The following is a 20108-nucleotide window of genomic DNA, read 5'->3' on the forward strand; positions in this document are numbered from 1 at the left end:
AGCTGAAACTTGCATCCGAGAAGATAATGTCTCCATAACTTCAACGCATGTATAACCACTAAAAGTTCCAAATCATGAGTAGGATAATTCTTCTCATGATCCCTCAGCTTTCGTGAAGTATACGCGACCGGTCTTCCGTCTTGAGTAAGAACTCCACATAAAGCAAATTTGCTACCATCAGTCACTACTTCAAATTCCTTACTGAAATCTGGAAGCTTTAAGATAGGAGCTGAGACCAAGAATTCTTTTAGCTTAGTAAAACTAGACTTGTGCTCGGTCTTCCATTCGATCCTCATTCCTTTCTTCAGGAGCTCCGTCAAAGGTGCAGCAATACGTGCATAGTCCTTGACAAAAATCCTGTACCTTCCCGTTATTCCAAGAAATCCTCTTACTTCGCTGATGGTGGATGGTTGAGGCCAATCAACGATATCCTTGAATTTATCTGGGTCCACTGAAATCCCTTCGGACGATATGATAAATCCAAGATAATTGACGTTTGGTGAGCAGAAGGTACACTTGCTCGCTTTAGCGTGAAGTTGGTGTTCTCGAAGAAGATCAAGTACTCTGCAAACATGTTCTTCATGATCTTCCTCGTTCTTAGGATAGATCAGAATGTCATCAAAGAAAACCAGGACAAATCGTCCACATTAGGTCTGAAAATATTCTGCATAAGTCCATTGAAGCTTGCAGGAGCATTTGTTAGACCAAAGGACATTACTGTGAATTCGTAGTGTCCATACCTAGTGTTGAAAGATGTCTTTGGAATGTCTGATTCCTTGATCCTGATTTGGTAATATCCTGACCTTAGATCAGTCTTTGTAAACATTTTGGGACCATGGAGTCTGTCCAAGAGTTCTTCAATCCTTGGAATTGGATACTTGTTTTTGACAGTTACCTGGTTTAGTCTACGGTGATCTATGCATAGCCTTAAGGTCCCATCCTTGTTCTTCTGAAAAAGAATTGGTGCGCCCCAAGGAGAAGTACTGGGTCAAATGAATCCTTGTTCAATGAGTTGCCTAAGTTGTTCCTTGAGTTCTATGGCCTCTGTAAGTGACATTTTATAAGGTCGCTTTGAGATAGGTTCACATCCAGGGATAGTCTCAATCTCATGATCTACCTCTCTATGTGGCGGAAGATTCGTAAGGTCTTCAAGGAATACATCATCATACTCCCTCAACCAGTTGGGTCAAAGTGTGGTGTCTGATTGGTCCACCTTGTTGATCTTTACCGCATAAATTTGCTGCCCCTTTCTCAGTCCCTTCAAAAGTCTGCTGGCCTTAACTAGAGTAGCCCTAGGTCTCCCATTTTCCCCCTGGATTAAGACTTCATTACCCAAGTTATCTGTAAAGGTAAATTTCCCTTGTGCACAATGGATGTGGGACTAATTTTTCTTTATCCAGTCCATCCCTAGTATCCCATCAAAGAATCCTAAAGGTAGGGTTTGAAATTGAGCAGAAGTTGGGTGTCCCCCTACGTCAAAGTCGATTATACCAACAGAGTGTTGAGATACTACTTCCTTGTCGTTTGCTAACTCTACAACTAATTTGCTTGTTGGATACTTATCTAGCTTTAGCTTCCTCATGCATCTGGGTGAAAGAAATGAGAGAGTACTACCACAATCTATAAGCAAGTTAACTTGTTCCTCTGAGAGATCCTGGCGTATGAATGACTGCGTATTGCTCACAACCATTGGGGTTGTCAATTGCAGCATCCAAGGTTGCTCTCTCCTCTACTTCATCTCCCACAGTTGGTTGTACCACTGCGGCATTCACACTGGCGGTAGCTCCACACCCTCGCCCTCTGTTTACCCTTCCACGTCCTCCTCTTCCATCAGGTTAACCTCGCCCATAGACATTTAGAGGTATGGCATTGGCGATGGTCCATGAAACTGTGCCCATAGACGGCCGTTACAGCTTGGATTCTAATTCCGAAACTTGTTGTGCTAAGATGGAGCTAAGGTACATCATCCCGAGTACCTACCATATTTAGTAGCTCTTGGTGTCCGGAATTTCATTTTTCCAAATTCTGGATACGGGTGCAGTTTGACGAGCCGGTCAAAACTGGACAGGTTGGGTGACCAAAAACCTACTATTTTAGGAAAGTTTTCACAAAAATTGTTTTTATTCATTTTTGAAAGCTCTATAATATTCTAAACATCTTAGCACTGACGAATTTAGAAAAGCTACCAAAAATAGTAACTTTTTGCAGTATGATTATTTTGTAGTACACGGGTGCTCTTTAGCTCGAGGTCAGAGATCTTACATCCTCTCCAACATAAAAAATTTTGAGATGTCCTCATCTCGAGAACTTATTAGGATAATCATTTATGAGCGTTGGTTCCTCCTCCCAAGTAGCGTCTTCTTCAGGATAATCTTTCCACTTCATAAGGTGCTCGATAATTGTCCTGTTTCGTAGCTTTCTTTCTCTTGATTCAAGGATGTAATCAGATTGAAGTTTGAGAACTCCTTGAGTTGGCATAACTATCTCATCTGAGTCCAAGAGTTGATCGGGGTTAGGAATGTAGGGTTTGAGTAGGCTAACGTGAAATACATCGTGAACCTTTACGTTTGCGGGTAACTTGAGCTTGTAGACTTGGTCAAACACAACCTTAGTGATTTCGAAGGGTCCACAATATCTTCGGCTTAGTTTCTTGTACCTTCCTAAGGATAAGTTGCTTTTCTTCGGTCAGACTCATAGAAAAACTTTTTCTCCTTCCTTGAAGGTCCGTTCTGATTGATTCTTATCTGCGTAATGCTTTTGTCTATCCTGAGCGGCTTGGATATCTTGGCGAATGGCTTTATTCTAAGCTTCCATGTCTTCTAGCATCTTCTTAGAGGCTTCTACCCTGATGGTTGGGTCTGAAAAGTTAAGCGGTGCTAAACACTCTTGTCCATAAAGAGCTTTGAAGGGTGACATGCCAATGCTTCTGTGTTTGGAAGAATTGTAAGCATATTCTACCAAAGGAATATATTGTAACCACGTCTTCTTTGGCTCTTGCGAACAATAGGCCCTGAGAATGTCCTCAATGACTTGATTTAATCTTTCAGTCTACCCATATGTCTGCGGATGATACGTTGTACTGAAGGCTAATTGTGACCCAATAGATTGGAAAAGACAAGTCCAAAACTTTGATGTAAACTTGGCATCTCTATCACTGACGATACGCTTGGGTAAACCATGTAACCTAAAAATTTCCTCGATGAATACTCGGCTAATATCCGAAGCAGTAAAGGTTGTCTTTACAGGTATTAGATGAGCCACTTTTGTGAGCATATCAACAACCACAAATACAGATTCATAACCTTCTGTAGAAGGTAGCCCTATAACAAAGTCCATACTAATGCATTCCCATTTCATCTGGGGTATGTCAAGAGGTTGAAGTTGCCCTAGTAACTTGATTCTTTCAGCTTTTATCTGCTGACAATAAATACATTGCCTAACATAGCGAAGTATGTCTCCTTTCATTTCGGACCACAAATAATACCTCCTCATAGCATGAAGAGTCTTAGCATAACCTGGATGTCCTGATGTAGGGCTATCGTGTGCTTCATATAGAATAGTATTCTTTAAAGCTGGGTCTCTAGGTACACAGAGCCTATGTCTGAAGTAAAGACATCCTCCCATAAGAGAGTAATCTTTAGCTTCAGGGATCTTATTCTGCTGGACTAATGATACTATACGTTGGTATTCTCGATCTACCAAAGATGCTTCTTTAATTCTATCTTAGATAGGATTATTCTATCCTATGTCTGAAGTAAAGACATCCTCCCATAAGAGAGTAATCTTTAGCTTCAGGGATCTTATTCTGCTGGACTAATGATACTATACGTTGGTATTCTGGATCTACCAAAGATGCTTCTTTAATTCTATCTTAGATAGGGTTATTTGGAATAGAGATAGCTCTGAGAAAAGATTTTTGGCTAAGTCCATCTCCAACGGCATTTTCCTTCCCTGGTCTATACTTTATGTCAAGGTCATATTCTTGTAAGAGTTCTATCCATCACCATTGTCACATATTGAGAATGGGTTGAGTAAAAATCCATTTTAAGCTCTTGTGGTCTGTAACTAGCTGAAACTTGCATCCGAGAAGATAATGTCCCCATAACTTCAGCGCATGTATAACCACTAAAAGTTCCAAATCATGAGTAGGATAATTCTTCTCATGATCCCTCAGCTTTCGTGAAGTATACGCGACCGGTCTTTCTTCTTGAGTAAGAACTCCGCCTAAAGAAAATTTGCTACCATCAGTCACTACTTCAAATTCCTTACTGAAATCTGGAAGCTTTAAGATAAGAGCTGAGACCAAGAATTCTTTTAGCTTAGTAAAACTAGACTTGTGCTCGGTCTTCCATTCGATCCTCATTCCTTTCTTCAGGAGCTCCGTCAAAGGTGCAGCTATACGTGCATAGTCCTTGACAAAAATCCTGTACCTTCCCGTTATTCCAAGAAATCCTCTTACTTCGCTGATGGTGGATGGTTGAGGCCAATCAACGATATCCTTGAATTTATCTGGGTCCACTAAAATCTCTTCGGACGATATGATAAATCCAAGATAATTGACGTTTGGTGAGCAGAAGGTACACTTGCTCGCTTTAGCGTGAAGTTGGTGTTCTCGAAGAAGATCAAGTACTCTGCAAACATGTTCTTCATGATCTTCCTCGTTCTTAGGATAGATCAGAATGTCATCAAAGAAAACCAGGACATGTTTGCGGGTCGCCGCGACGGATGTCCATAGCATAGATCTCACGCATGAGCATAAAATATCAATAGAAGGGAAGCGACCAAGATGAGGCATGGAAACTCACTAGGGTGTCAGTCCTAATGAAGTGAACTCGAAGAGATGCAGCTTCTAACTCTACAAGCAAATCAAACACACTAAAGACAAGTAATCTGCCTATGTCCTTCTACACAGCTTTATAGTCATCACGCCTGTTTACCATGCAAATCATGTCGGATTCGCACGAAACTTGAAGGGAAGCTACAGGGGACTATCAGGAGCATATCCTATCACTGTCACAGCCTTCTGAAGAGGTACAACGACCACGATCGTTCGTCCCAAAGTCAGCAGAAACAGCGAACAGGTGATCCTAATGGGTTGTTTTAGGGTCCCTAAGGCCTCTCCTAGGGTCAAAACAACATAAAATAAGCATATAAGCACTCAATATAGTGATTTAAGATCTCAAACTCGTAGTCAAGAACCTACACCGAATCTTGAATGATTACACTTGAATGGAAGAGCAAAGTAAGAGGAACACAATGCAATAAACGAATCTGAATTTGGATTACCATAGCCACAGTAGCGAAGATTACAAGTTGGAGCAAGAGGAAGCTCTCATAACGTACGTTGTCTTCTCAGTTTCTCATGAAAAAGATAATGTTCAAACTTACAAAATTGACCTTTATAGTTTAGGTTTTTACAAATGGCTTGTCCGGCCAAAAAGCTCCTAAACTTCTAACTGGCTCTCTACTATACAATTGCTCCAAGAAAATAATCTTACTTTCTTTTACAAGTTCTCGGCTCAGAGAAGCATTTTTACAAGGGATGAGATTTTCGAAAAAAATGTAGATTCTCTGAAGAAGGTGACTCTTTCTCTGAAAACCGTAGCTTCATCGCTTCGTCCGTCAAACACTCCCCCCTTCCTTTTCCTTGCACGCCCTTGTACATGTTCAGAGCTTCGGTCTTTGGTGGGGTTCCAAGGAAGCAAGTGTTGCCAAAAAGCTCTGTGTTCGGAGGACAGCTTCCAGGGCTTTTTGATGTTGTCGGAAAGGATTTTCACTTAAAGTGTGCTGGTATGCTACGTACCGTTCCTTGAGGTCCTTCTCCATAGGGGGGAAGATCCTTGAGTCGATTTCGAAGAAACCTGTGACGAAGGCCTCCTCAAAATTCTACGAGTAGTGTGAAGGCCGGTACATTAGCCTTGAGTACATTGCCATCAGTATGTGTCGTGGTAGCGAATCTTGGAGATTCCAGCAGATCCCTCTATGCCCTTCCAAGAACAGATTCCACGAGTGATCATCGCCTTCAGTGTCTTTGAACACCTAGATGCAGGTGACGATCATCCGGGCTATCTTTACTAGCATCTGACAGGCCGCATCGGGGACATCCCACAACAAGGTGATTGTCGAATTCAGTGTGTTGACTACATATGCTACTGTAAGAGGATGATGCGCTATCAGGACTGGGTAGTTCAGATTTTGTTGCCTTCAAACTTTCCATGTGGAAAAATCCTTCCACGTGCCTCTTCTAGGGACTGGGAAGAAAGTAGGATCTATCTGAATGTGCTGAGGAGAGTTGTGGTAGTTGGTTAGATCCCGTGGCTGCTTTTCCAGCCACTTCTGCCTCCACTTTGGGTGATCTTCAATGAGAGCCTGCGCTTCTTCAGCTGTCAGTGCTACTCCTTCGTATTCTCCGTCTTTGTTTCGTGGCAGGGTCGGTCGCATCTTTTCCTTTCATAGGATTGCTTCGTGGCATATCAAGGGAAAAGGTAGGTATTCATGGCCGAACTCCACTTGCTCTTCAGGCTGTAAGAACGCCAAGGCCGCTGACTCCATTATCTTCTTTTCATACATCATGTAATCTTTTTCTGGCCCCTCTGGCATGTCCTTGATGCTTTTAGTGAGCTCATCTCTAATATCCAGGCCGGCCTCGGCCGATCCCTGTCCTTGTTCTCCGTGGTGGGATGTTTCTGGCAAGTTTGGCATTTCTTGTTCCGAAAGCAGGTGTTGCACTTGGGCTGTATCTGTTCTGATTTTCTATTGAGAAATCATGTCTTTTTTTTCCTTCATTAGTGTGTCGCTGATCTGTTTCTGAGTCTCTAACTCGGCCCTTGCTTGTGCGAGTTGTAGCTCCAACTCTTTTACCTTTTGCTCATTGGCCGCCGTCTGGGTCATCATTCCCGATAAGAGCAGCTACCTTTGTAGTCTTTCTTGCTCTAGCTCCCCTTTCAACGTTGCTAGGGTGTTCACTGTTGTGGCATTGTCTGACGTGGAGACCAATGCCCCAGCAGGTTCCTGATTAGCCATCAAGGTTGTCAGAGTACTTTTGACAGTGAGTTATGAAGTGTTAACTCTCTGAAACCTTGCGCTTTCGTAAGCAAGTTGCTTTGTTGCTTTCTGTACCTTTTCTGTCAATCCTTGGTGGTCAATTCTGTCCTCACGTCCACCAGATCTCGGATCAGAGACTGAGCCTGTTGTCGCTCATTGTCTCTTTCCTTCGTTGTGAGCTCCAATCGGGTCCGTAGGCTCTCTAACTCCTCTTGCCTAGTTTTTTTCTTTTGTTGGGCTTCCTATACCTACTTTTCTCTTTCTCTCAGCACCACGTGCTGGCATTGGAATTGTCTTCTAACTCCTGTAAGGTTTTCCTATAGTCAAAATCAAAAATAGCCTGACAGGCTTCTTGGTACCCTATTGCTTCTGTAGGAGGCAATGACTCTTTTTGTGAGGATGAAGAAGGAGGAGGTGGTGTTTTTTTGGTTGATGGAGAAGGAGGAGGAGGAGGAGATTTCGGTGAAGGAGGAGGAGGTGGTGATTTAGGCGAGGGAGGAGGATGTGATTTCTCCGTTTCTTGTTCACGCCTCTTCTTCGATGCGTCTTCCCTTGGCTGTGAAGCAGAAGCTTCCACTTTTCTTTTCTTTAAAATCTTTATGATCCTTTGGTGGGTCAAATCTGCCACCCGTCGCGCTTCCACATTCCTCTCTCTTTGAGTTTTCTTTAATTGCTCTGCTTGGTTTGTATCATCAGTCGCATATTTCTCCTTTGTTCCTTCAGTGGACTGTGAAGAAATGTCCACTTCTGCAGCCTTTTGTTCCGCTTCTAACCTTTGCTTTTCAGCCTGTATGCAAGCTACATTTTCTATTCTTTCTTGTCTTTCCTTCTCGAACCTTCGTTTTTTTGTTTGTTGTGTTGCGGCAGCCCTTGCCTGTCTGTCAGCCCGCAACTTGGTCCTTATTTCCTCAACTCTTTTTTGGGCATCTGCATATGCTTTTTGAAGGTTAGATTGTGGCACTGTACTTCTTTCCCTTTTTCTTTTTGCAAATGGTGTGCTAGTGTATTACTCCTCGCTTTCTTCAAACTCCAACGGCCACATGGTTCTCTTTTTGTTAGCTAGAAAACCTATGGACCTAAGGCCACAGGGTGCCTTAGGTCCATAGGGTAGTTATAAACCCTATGACCCAAAAGCCACACGGTGCCTTAGGGCCATAGGGTGGTCATTGTGATGGCTAGAGACTCTATGTCCTTAAGCCCATAGGGTGCCTTAAGGCCATAGGGTGGTCATTGTGATGTCTAGAAACTCTATGGCCTTAAGGCCATAGGGTGCTCTTTGTGATGGTTAGAATTTCCAACTAACAAAAAGAGCACTATGTGACCCTTAGGGCCATAGGATGCTCTTTGTGATGGCTAGAAACCCTATGGCCCTAAGGTCACAAGGTGCTCTTTTAGCTATCTTTTAGCTTGTGATGGCTAGAAACCCTATGGCCCCATAAGGCCACATGGTGCTTTTTGTTTTAGCTAGAAACATTATGGCCCTAAGGCCGCAGGTGCACTTTTTGTGTTAGCTAGAAACCATATGTCTCTAAGGCCAGAGTGTGCTCTTTGTCTAATCTAAAAACCCTATGCTAGTAAGAATCTCTCTATGCTCTATATTGACATCCTATGGCCCGAAAGCCACAAGGTGCCTTCTATGTTTAGAAGATACCCTTCATGATGGTTTTTTGACAACCTATGGGCCAAGGGCCATAGGGTCCCCTGATGACATGTCTACCCGAGAGCATGGGGGAAACCCTAACCCTGATTGCTGCTGAAAACACTATTTTGGAAACCCTAACCCTAAAACATGCAAACCCTAAAATCTACCAAAAACCCTAAAACAACAAAAACCCTAACCCTAGGGCAACAAGGGAATCCCAAAAAAGTGCTCACATGATGACGTGGCCATCGTACACTGATTTTTGGATTTTGGAATGTTGATTAAGGGCTGTGGTAGTTTGCTTTATTTCCTACGCAATTGGAGATAGATAGATAGATAGATAGATAGATAGAGAGAGAGAGAGAGAGAGAGAGAGAGAGAGAGAGAGAGAGAGAGAGAGAGAGAGAGAGAGAGAGAGAGAGAGAGAGAGAGAGAGAGAGAGAGAGAGAGAGAGAAAGAATACTATTGCTTTATTTTTCTAAATCTCAAGAGAGCTTGAGAGAGGAAGGAGACTTTGCTTTTACTTTTAGGCTTTTGATGTGAAGCTTTTGGGGCTCTGCTTTTGGCAAGCCTTGTAATTTAAATATGTGATTTGGGCTCCCACTCTGCAGAGCATCTGGACGCAGAGTCTTAGAGTGAGACCCGAATCAATCTTGTACTTTGAACACTGATTAATACATAAAGAAATACCAAAAGGGGCGCTAGTCTTTGGGGCCAATATCTCTAGGCACGGAACTCCACCGGGCAAGTGCAAATCTATTGTGAGTTGTAAACTGTTTTGAAGTGGTTATTTGATGCTATCATGATTGGATCGTGACTTGGAGTGTCAAACTCTGGAATAGTGGTATCAGAGCACGGCCAATTTCTATTCTACGGGAAATCCGATCCCAAATTTTTCTAACCACGGCACCTATGGCTTCATGCAAGGAATAGTCGACTCTCTCTGCATACCGAGATGCCGGCAAGGATCACAACGAAGATTTCGACAGAGAGTATGGCCCACCTCGGCCTACTCAGGCGGCGCAATGAGAGATGAAGCGTCGTCAATTGATCGGCGATGCAACAAAGATGATGCTCAGTTTTGCGAAGGATCTGAAATTGGCAAAATATATGAGTGAGACTTCTTTCCAGGAAGTGCATGAGTAGTGGCAGAAAGCCACAACACCACCCCCGAAACCCGCTCTCAAGAAACCTTCTACTCACAACAAATATTCAGAGAAGGAATTAGAAGAGGTGGTTGATGCACGGATTGCTCAACTTTTTGAAGTGCAAAGCAAAGTTAAAAAGCGCAGGAAAAAGAAAAAGAAAGGCACTGACTTCCCGGGTTATTTGGGTCGTTAGTCGACATTTGACAAAGCAAAAAAATAGAAGAAGTGTGTGCGGTTTGAAGGAGTACCCAATTCTTCTTCTTCTTCCAATTCTTCTAGCTCTTCAGATTTGAGTGAAGAAGATAGAAAAGGCAAAAAGCGAAGCAAGAAACAACGCTTCTGAAAGGGCAAGAAAAAGGCAAAGAAATCTAAATATCGCCCAATGAGTGACAGTTCTACAGAGGACTCGTCTATAGATAGTTCAGACTCTGATGACGGAAACTTTTATGGGAACAAGAAGAATTTTTATAAAGCCAACCAGTATGACTTTCTGGAAGATAAAGCAAGAAAGTTCGAGAGTTTAAGGAAGGTGGAGAGTCGATCAAATTTGACACCTTTTCAGGATACAAAGATGCTTCGAAGTCTTTGTCTTTTATACAACAGTTTGACTTCGCTTTCACGGGAGGACGCTACTCAGAGCACTTCAAGATTCGGAGAGCTGCCTCTTACTTTAAGGGGAATGCTCGAACTTGGTGGTCCACGCTTCTTTTAAACAAGAATACTCCAGTTAAATGGCTGAAATTTAAGAAGATTTTTATTTCTTCTTGGTTGACGCAAGAGTATGAACGCAATATACGAGTTTCTTGGAACCATCTTCGGATGACCAAGAGAGATATAGTGGATGCTTATTGCGAGAGATTCTGGAGCTCTTTTCTACGCGCCTCTTCATTCAAGAAGATCTCGTTCAGATAACAGATTGAGCGGTTTACCTTGGGTCTACCTACAGAGATTCGAGATCACTGCTTGGAGCAGAATTCAGCTTCTATACAGGAGTTGATGAGTCATGCAAAATGTGGCTTTGCCATTCACTCTGGCAGTCTGACCTACCCCACCGATGAGGTCATGACACAACGAGCCGAACAAACTTCAGCGAATGAAAATAGAAAGAGAAAGAGCAACCCAGAAAAGAAGGATGCACGACCCAAGATTACTCCTCAGGAGAGAGCTCGCTTCATCAGGGAGGAGAGTGCTTTGGATGCGGGGAACATGGACATATCTCCGCGAAGTGCCCTAAAAAGGCACAGAAAGAATAGAATGACAAGGACGATGATAGGCCTGAGAGTTCAAGAGAAGTTGAGGAATGTGGAAGAAAAGGCAAGATGAAAACATGACTGGTTCCGGATTGTGTGGGTACTGATCTCAACCCCATGGACGAGAGTACAAAACTTTGCCGAGCTTGGGGCAAAGTCAAAGACCAAGAGGCCCTAATCTTATTTGATGGAGGAGCCAAGGACAACTTCATTTCATCGAAATTGGTAGTGCGTCTTGAGATCACTCCAGATTGGATGGACCACTTGCGGAGGCAATTCTAGCAGCACCCGGTAGGGACGTATCCATTTACACTTGTCATTGGAAAACTTCGGCTACATTGTCAAGGGTATTTGGGGCATGAGGACTTTTTCATAATGCCTTTGGAAGGTTGTGATGTTCTCTTAGGGATTCCCTGGTACCACATGAACAACACCGCGGTCGATTAGCGGGCGAGGAAAGCGACATTGACTACAGAGAAGGGCAGAACCATTGTACTTGATATTAAACTAAAGGGAAAATCTGTCCCTATTGTATCGGCTTCGGCCATTTCTAAATTAATGAAATCTAGTTTGTTTGTTTACTCGATCTTTATGAAATAATTGAGTGATAAGGATAGGAAAAATTTGTCTTAACTTGATAAAGAACGCCAAGATTTTCTCCACTCTCACGTTGATTTCTTCTCAGAGGGCCTACCAGACGAGTTACCAACTGCTCATCCTGAAGATTTGATAAAGAACGCCAAGATTTTCTCCACTCTCACGCTGATTGCTTCTTAGAGGGCCTACCAAGAGAGTTACCACCTGCTCATCCTGAAGATCATACCATTAATCTAATACCCGGAAGCAAACATCCAAGCCGGCCACCTTACCGTGTGAGCCGAGCACAGAATGAAGAGATTATGAACCAAGTGAAAGACCTCTTCGAAAAGGGTCTTGTGCAGCCTAGTACTTCACCGTATTTCTCTCCAGTGTTGTTGGTTTTGAAGAAAGACGGATCTTGGAGAATGTGCATCAATTATAGATCTCTCAACAAAATCACCATCAAGAACAAACTTCCGATTCCTAGGATTGATGATATACTCGATAGATTACAGGGATCCTCGTGCTTTAGCAGGATTGATTTGAAGAGTGGATATCATCAGATCAGAATCACGTCGGGAGACGTCTACAAGATAGATTTTCGGATGAATTTTGGGTAAGTTGAGTTTTTGGTGATGCCTTTTGGCTTAAACAATGCTCCTACAACATTTAACCGGATGATGGTGGACAGGATCTTTTGAGAGTACAAGCTATTTGTTGGCACTTTCTTTGCTGATATCATTGTTTTCTCCAAGAATGAGGCTGAACACAGAGATCATTTGATTCAGATATTTTAGGCATTACGAGATCATAAATGAGTGATTAATGCAAAGAAAAGTGAATTTTTCCCACCAGAGATACACTTTTTGGGACACATTGTCTCAGTAGGGAGTGCAAATGGATCCGGCCAAGATAGAGACTATACATGATTGGCCAAATTTGAAGAATATCCATGAAGTTAGAAGCTTCTTGGGACTTTGCTCGTACTACAGGTGGTTCATTTGAAAGTTTGTAGAGGTTGCTTCCCCTTTGCATATCTTGACACAGAAAGGAGTCCCTTTCTTGTGGGGACCCATAGAGGTGATTTCCTTTCAGACATTGAAAGAGAAATTGACTACGGAACTAGTTTTGACTTTTCCGGACTTGATGCAGAGTGGTCGTAGTCTGGGTGTGGTCTTAATGCAAGAAGGCCATGTCATTGCTTACGAGAGCCAATTGTTCTCAAGGCCGGAGATGACAACATAGATTTATGAGAAAGAGCTTTTGGCAGTTATCCATGCTCTTACTCAGTGGAGGCATTACCTAGTCGGAGCGGATGTTATTGTTTTTACATACCATCAGAGTTTGCGCTACTTCTTGTCACAGAAGCAGCTTTTGGAAAAGAAGATGCGGTGGGTGAACAACTTGTCACAGTTTCACTTCCAGATTGTCCATGTGCAGGGACATAAGAATGTGGTGGCAGATGCTTTGTCTCGAAAGCCATTGGTTCTGGCTATTTTCGTGATACATCATAGGAGCTTCGAGGATATGGTCAACCAATACGCCACAGATAGAGATATTGTAGAAGTTTTCACACGAATACGGGATGGGGAAACAGTAGCGAGATATTCCATTTGGGATGGCTACTTGATGAGAAAAACCATGTTGTGCGTTACACAGTCGTTGAGGAAAAAGTTTATAACTGAATGCCACTGTCCACCTTTTACGAGTCACTGTGGCATTGCTACCACCATGAAAGGGGTAGAGAGATACTTCTTTTGGCCAAGACTCAAGAAGGATGTGGAAGAGTTTGTATGCAGTTGCTTAGTATGCCAGAATGTCGAGTTTGACAGGCATAAAGCACAGGGATTGTTATAGCCTTTACCCATACCCACCCGCCCCTAGGAAAGTATTGCAATGGATTTCATTTTTTATTTCCTGAGAACACAGAGTGGTCATGATGGTATCTGGACTGTTATTGACATATTTAGCAAACAGACTCATTTCATTCTAATGAAGAAAATAGTCAAGCCGGATCACTTAGTGAGACTATTTGTGGCCCAGATTTTTAGATTACATGGCATGCCTGAGATGATTGTCTCCGACAGGGACCCCAGATTTACAAGTTTGTTTTGAAGGCAATTTGGGAGAACATTGGCACGCGGTTGCAGTTCTCGTCATTGTTCCACCCGCAGACTGACGGGCAATCTGAGATTTCCAATTAAGTGGTTCTAGATTTATTGAAGTCTTATATCTCAGATCAGAAGACTCAATGGGAAAAATACTTACCTTTGGTGGAATTTGCCTACAATAACACGATACACTCTTCGCGACGTGGAAGGCACCATTTGAGATTGTTGAAGGTGCTGCTAAGGTTCCACCTTCCTAAGTACGAAAGATAAGATTTTTGAAGCGGATGAATATACGGGAGACTTAGATACGGCTTTTTCCAAGGTTCGTGAGACTTTGCAGAAATCTCAAGAACGACAGAAAAAGGCAGCGGATTGCCATCGTCGCGACTTGAAATTGAAGGAGGATGATTGGATGCTCTTACGTTTTGAGAAGACATGCCTGAGAAAGAAAAAGGGAAAGGAGAGGCTTTTTCCAAAGCTTAGTATGTGATACTACGGACCTTTCTAGATCTTTGAAAAGATAAATGATGTCTCCGTCCGACTAAAACTGCCTGATACTTGGAGGATTCACAATGCATTTCATGTGAGTCTCTTGAAACCTTTTAAAGGTGATGTGCCTGATGATGGGGAGCTTGATGAGCAACCCGAAGTGGAAGAAAACGAGGAGATCCTTCTTCCTGAACAGATTTTGGCACATAAGGATACAAAGAATAAAGGTAAAGTCCGAAGGCGGTTCTTGGTTAAGATAACTATCCTGCATTGGATGCGAAGTGGATGGAGGAGGAGTACCTAGCAGATACTCCTCAAATTGTGAAACTTTACCTCGAGGCTTTTGGTTTAGCATAGTCTACTCCAAATGGAACCCAGAATTCAGCTTGGCCGGAGATCCGGTGCAGTGGGATGCACAAGAGGGGAGTTACTCCGCTCCTTTGTCCACAGATGCCTTGATTTAGATACTAGAGTCACTCATGTCTCTGCGAGCTTCAGGGATACTGAAAGCTGACAGTATTCTGCTGTATGACTTTATGAAATGGGATTCCTAGATTATGATACTGATTTGTTTTTGACTTCTTTTAAGTGCAGGAAGTGATAGACAAAATGAGTGCAACATTTTGGTCTGATTGATCTCGAATAGACATGGTTGCAATAGGGGTTAGTCCATCGGGCATCGATGAGGTCCTGATGGATCTAGATGCAATTGCTAGCTATATTGGTGATAAATCATGGTCTAAGATCCGAAAGAATGTTGAATGTCATGTGATGTCTAGTGATCTCCTCTCGTGTCGTGTGATGTGACTGTCGATTGGTACATGTGCTAGATGTGTGTTCTTAGTACGTAGGTACTAACAGTCAGTGTCTGCTAAGACGGTTTATGGCCTCTGTTTGTTTTGCAGGCATAATCGAGGGCGATTACAGTGCTTTCAAGAGGGGGGTATGTCACAAAGTGATGACGTGTCTGTGCGAGAGCATGCAAGAAACCCTAACCCGGACTGCTACTAAAAACCCTAATTCTAGAAACCCTAACTCTAAAACCTACAAACCCTAAAATCTACCATAAACCCTAAAAAAGCAAAAATCATGATTATTACTAAAAACCCTAATTCTAGAAACCATAACCCTAAAATCTTCCAGAAACCCTAAAATAGCAAAAACCCTAATCCTAGGGCAGCAAGGGAATCTCGAGAAAAGCGCTCACATGATGACATGGCCACCTTACATTGCTTTTCGGATTTTGCGACGCTGATAAAAGGCTGTGGTAGTTTGCTTTATTTCCGACGCAATTGGAGATAGAGAGAGAGAGAGAATACTGTTACTTTATTTTTCTAAAGCTCAAGAGAGTTTGAGAGAGGAAGGAGACTTTTCTTTGTTTTTTAGGCTTTTGATGTGAAGCTTTTGGGGCTCTACTATTGGAAACCCTTGTAATTTAAATATGTGATTTGGGCTCCCACTCTACAGAGTATCTGGCGCAGAGTCTCAGAGTGAGACCCAAACCACTCTTGTACTTTGAACACTGATTAATACATAAAGAAATACCGAAAGAGGCGCCAGTCTTTGGGGCCAATATCTCTAGGCACAGAACCCCGTCGGGCCAGTGAAAATCTATTATGAACTGTGAACTATTTTGAAGTGGTTATTTGGTGCTGTTGTGATTGATTCTTGACTTGGAGTGTCCAAGTCTATTAGAAAGAATCTCTATATGCTCTATATTGGCATCCTATGGCCCCACGGCCACAAGGTGTCCTCTATGTTTTGATGAGACCCTTCATGATCCTTTTTTGGCAACCTGAATTAGCACCCTCTAGCCTGAAGGCCATAGGATCCCCTCTATACTAGTTTGAAGGTCCTCTCTATACTCTATATTGTCACCCTGTGGCCTGAAGGCCACATGGTCCCTTATATGCTACTAAGAATCTCTTTATGCTTTATATTGGCACCAAGGCCACAAGGTACCCTCTATGCTTTGAAAAAACCCTTCATGATCGTTTTTTGGCAACCTATGGCCTTCAGGCCTTGGGGTTCCCTTCATGCTAGTAAGAACCTCTCTATACTCTATATTGACACCTTGTGACCTAAAGGCCATAGGTTGCTCTCTATGTTAGTAAAAAGTACTATTTGCTCTATATTGGCCATAGGCCATAGGATCCCCTGTATGCTAGTAAGAACCTCTCTATGCTCTACATTGACATCCTATGGCCCAAAAGCCACAAGGTGGCCTCTATGTTTTGAAGAAACCCTTCATGATGGTTTTTTGGCAACTTATGGCCCCAAGTCCATAGGGTTCTCTCTATGTCATTAAAAAACACTATTTGCTCTATATTAAGGAGACCTTGTGGACTGAAGGCCATATGGTCCCCTCTATGCTAGTAAGAACCTTTGTTTACTCTATATTGGCACCCTGTGGCCTGAAGGTCATAGGGTTTCCTCTATGCTAGTAAGAAGCTCTCTGTGCTCTATGCTGTGTGCTCTATATTTACATCCTATGGCCCCAAGGTCACAAGGTGCCCTCATTGTTTTAGCAACCTATGACCCCAGGGCCATAGAGTGCTCTCTATGTCGGTACAAAGAACTATTTGCTCTATATTGGCACCCTAAAACCTGAAGGCCATAGGGTCCCCTCTATGTTAGTAAGAACCTCTCTATGCTTTATATTGATATCCTATGGCCCCAAGGGCCACAAGGTTCCCTCTATGTTTTCAATTTGAAGAAACCCTTCATGATGAATTTTTGACAACCAATGGCCCTAGGGCCATAGGGTGCTCTATATGTCAGTAAAAAACACTATTTGCTCTATATTGGCACCATGTGGCTTGAAGGCCATAGGGTCCCCTCTATTCTAGTAAGAACCTATCCATGCTCAATATTGGCACCCTTTTTCCTGAAGACCATAGGGTCTGCTCTTTGCTAGTAAGAACCTCTCTATGCTCTATATGGTACCCTGTGGCTTGAAGGCCATAGGATCCCCTCTATGCTAGTAAGAACCTCTCTATGCTCTATATTGGCATCCTATGGCCCCAAGGCCACAAAGTGCCCTCTATGTTTTGAAGAAACCCTTCATTAAGGTTTTTTGGCAACCTATGGCCATAGGGTTTGTTGTATACTAGGGAAAACTCTCCATGCTCTATCTTGGCATCTTATGGCCGGTGTCCTCCATGCTAATAAGAAACCACCATTGCTCTATGTTTGTCTCCTATTGCTTTACGGCAACAAGGTGTCATCCTCCATGCCAGTAACATAAAAAAAGCTGTTTGTTTGGGAGAAGAGGTGCAACAAGGGTGAAAGAGGGGCATTGTTCGTTTGAGAGAGGAGGCGTTCGAGGCGTAGGGAGGGCACGTGACAGAGGCGGTGCAAATGATGCATTTGCGAGAGGCGCTATGGGTTTGCAGGGAGTGTTGTTCGAGAGATCAGAGGAGGTGCAAGGAGGGTGTAGAGAGGGCGTTCAAGAGAGGCACAAGGAGCGTGCAGAGAGCACTGTTTGAGAGAGAAGAGGGGACACAGGGAGGATGCACGATAGAGATAGCACAGTAGGGTTTTGAAAAGAAATAAAGAGAGATAGAGATTAGGTTAGTTAATTTTGTTAATTCAAAATTCAAATTTTGAATTTGAAATTTTAAACTTAAACTTACCGCTCTTCTTTATTTTGAATTTTGAAGGGTTGGGAATCGTTTTCTTAGGGGGAGAGTCATACCAGTGGATTGGAAATTGAAAGAGCATTGTGAAACAACTACATATAGCATCCTATGTCCCTAAGGCCACAGGATGTTAGATACCCGTCATGAGACAACTACATATAGTGCCTTATGGCCCTTAGGCCATAGGATGTATATTTACTTGGCACAAAACACCTGCATAAAACATCATATGGACTAAAGGCCATATGATTTATATATACTCAACACAAAACACCTACATAAAGCATCTTATGGCCCTAAGGCCATAGGATGTATACATACTCATCGTGAACCACCTACATATAGAATCCTATGACCTAGGATGTGTGCATATGCATCGTGAAACACCTACATATAGAATCCTATGGCCCTAAGGCCACAGGATGTTATATACTAGTCATGAGACAACTACATATAGTACCCTATGGCCCTCAGGGCATAGGATGTATATTTACTCAACACATAACACCTGCATAAAACATCATACGGACTAAAGGCCATATGATTTATATATACTCAAAACAAAACACCTTCATAAATAATCTTATGGCCCTAAGGCCATAGGATGAATACATACTCATCGTGAACCACCTACATATAGTATCCTATGGCACTCAATCCATAGGATTCTATATATCCATCATGAGACAACCACATATAGTGCCCTGTGTATATATATTCATCGTGAAACACCTACATATATACTCACAATGAAATGACTTTCTGATGGTTTTCTTAACAAATATTTGTTGAAACCTTCTTGCAGGTATGGATTTTAATCAAGGTGATAGAGCATGCATGTTTGTAGCCACACAAAAGTTTTCCCTCGTAGTGTATGTGAGACAAACCCAAACGCATATTGCTTAGGCATGCTTATTGGGGAAGGCAATGTATCGATGTCAGTTGATTTGTGTTTTCAGAAGAAATCAATCATTCCATTCCCAACAATGGATGCATTGATAGTGGGCGATTATTTTCACACTATTGTGAAATGGAGTACTGGGTTGCTACAACATGTGAATGAGATACAATATGAAGGGGTTTCTATGTATGAGACTCACAAGGGAATGGGAGCATTGGAATGAGTTATAGGGAGGTTTGGAAGGATAAAATGTTCAACTTTGGGATGAAAGCAAAACACATGTAGTAGCAAAAGGGGTTGTCATATATATGTGTCCATTTGATTCCGTAAACTTTGGTGAGGTAGGTAAAGATAACATCGGTATTCGTATTGAAACATCCTATGCTTGTGAGCCTATTTTTTCTGCACAATCTGATGTATGCAACATCAATCTAGTTTTTTGGCCTATCAAGAGAGTGACAACTATGGATGGAAAAGCGTTGGTACGATATGAGGATTTCCATGCTAGTGACACATTACAAGATACATGCATTGAATCGGCTTGTTTGGTAGAGCCTATTCAAAAAAATCAAAAATATTGCTTTATAAATAGGAAGCCAAAAATGTCCGTGAAACCTTCTAAGAGATCCAATAAAGCATCCAAATCATCTATCCAGCTTGTTTCAACCATAGATTGTTGTTCTATGAGGTGTTCTCAGTATGCCAATAGAGATAAGGTCATGGCTATGTGCAATGAATTTCGGGGACAAAGTTTGCAAAAAAGAACCAACTATGTGTATGATACAATGTTGACTGCTTGGCGTGAGAACAAAACAACTACAAAGACTTGCTATGTATTTTCTTTTAATGAAAATGAGGTCTGTAGTAGAGCTTGGTAAAAAATTCATGGCATTCCAAAAACTTTGTTTTACTGCCGTGAACAATTTGAAAATGGAGTTTGACGCTCAGTGCATGGAATGATGGTGTCATAAGAAAATGAAGAGACCATACAGAAATGGGAAGGGCATTGATGTGCTCTTTTGTAGATGAAAACTCAAAGAAAATGCCACATAAGAGTAGAGCTATGGAAGATGGTACCAGGGAAACCTTGCTTGCAATACCAAATACGTAGAAGAAAATAGACATCGTACATGATGTCAATAAAACACTCGAGAGAATGAGTCTCAAGCCACTACATTCAATAGGATTTGGAATACTAATGTGACCTTGTAAAAAACAAACGTGTTCTCCAAATGTGTTGTGTGTAGTCGGATAAAGTTTCAACTAGAGTCAACAAAGGATGATGAGCTGATTTCACATTTGA

Source organism: Adiantum capillus-veneris, chromosome 16, assembly GCF_014529385.1.
Source record: "Adiantum capillus-veneris isolate H3 chromosome 16, ASM1452938v2, whole genome shotgun sequence".
NCBI classification, from domain to species: Eukaryota; Viridiplantae; Streptophyta; class Polypodiopsida; order Polypodiales; family Pteridaceae; genus Adiantum; species Adiantum capillus-veneris.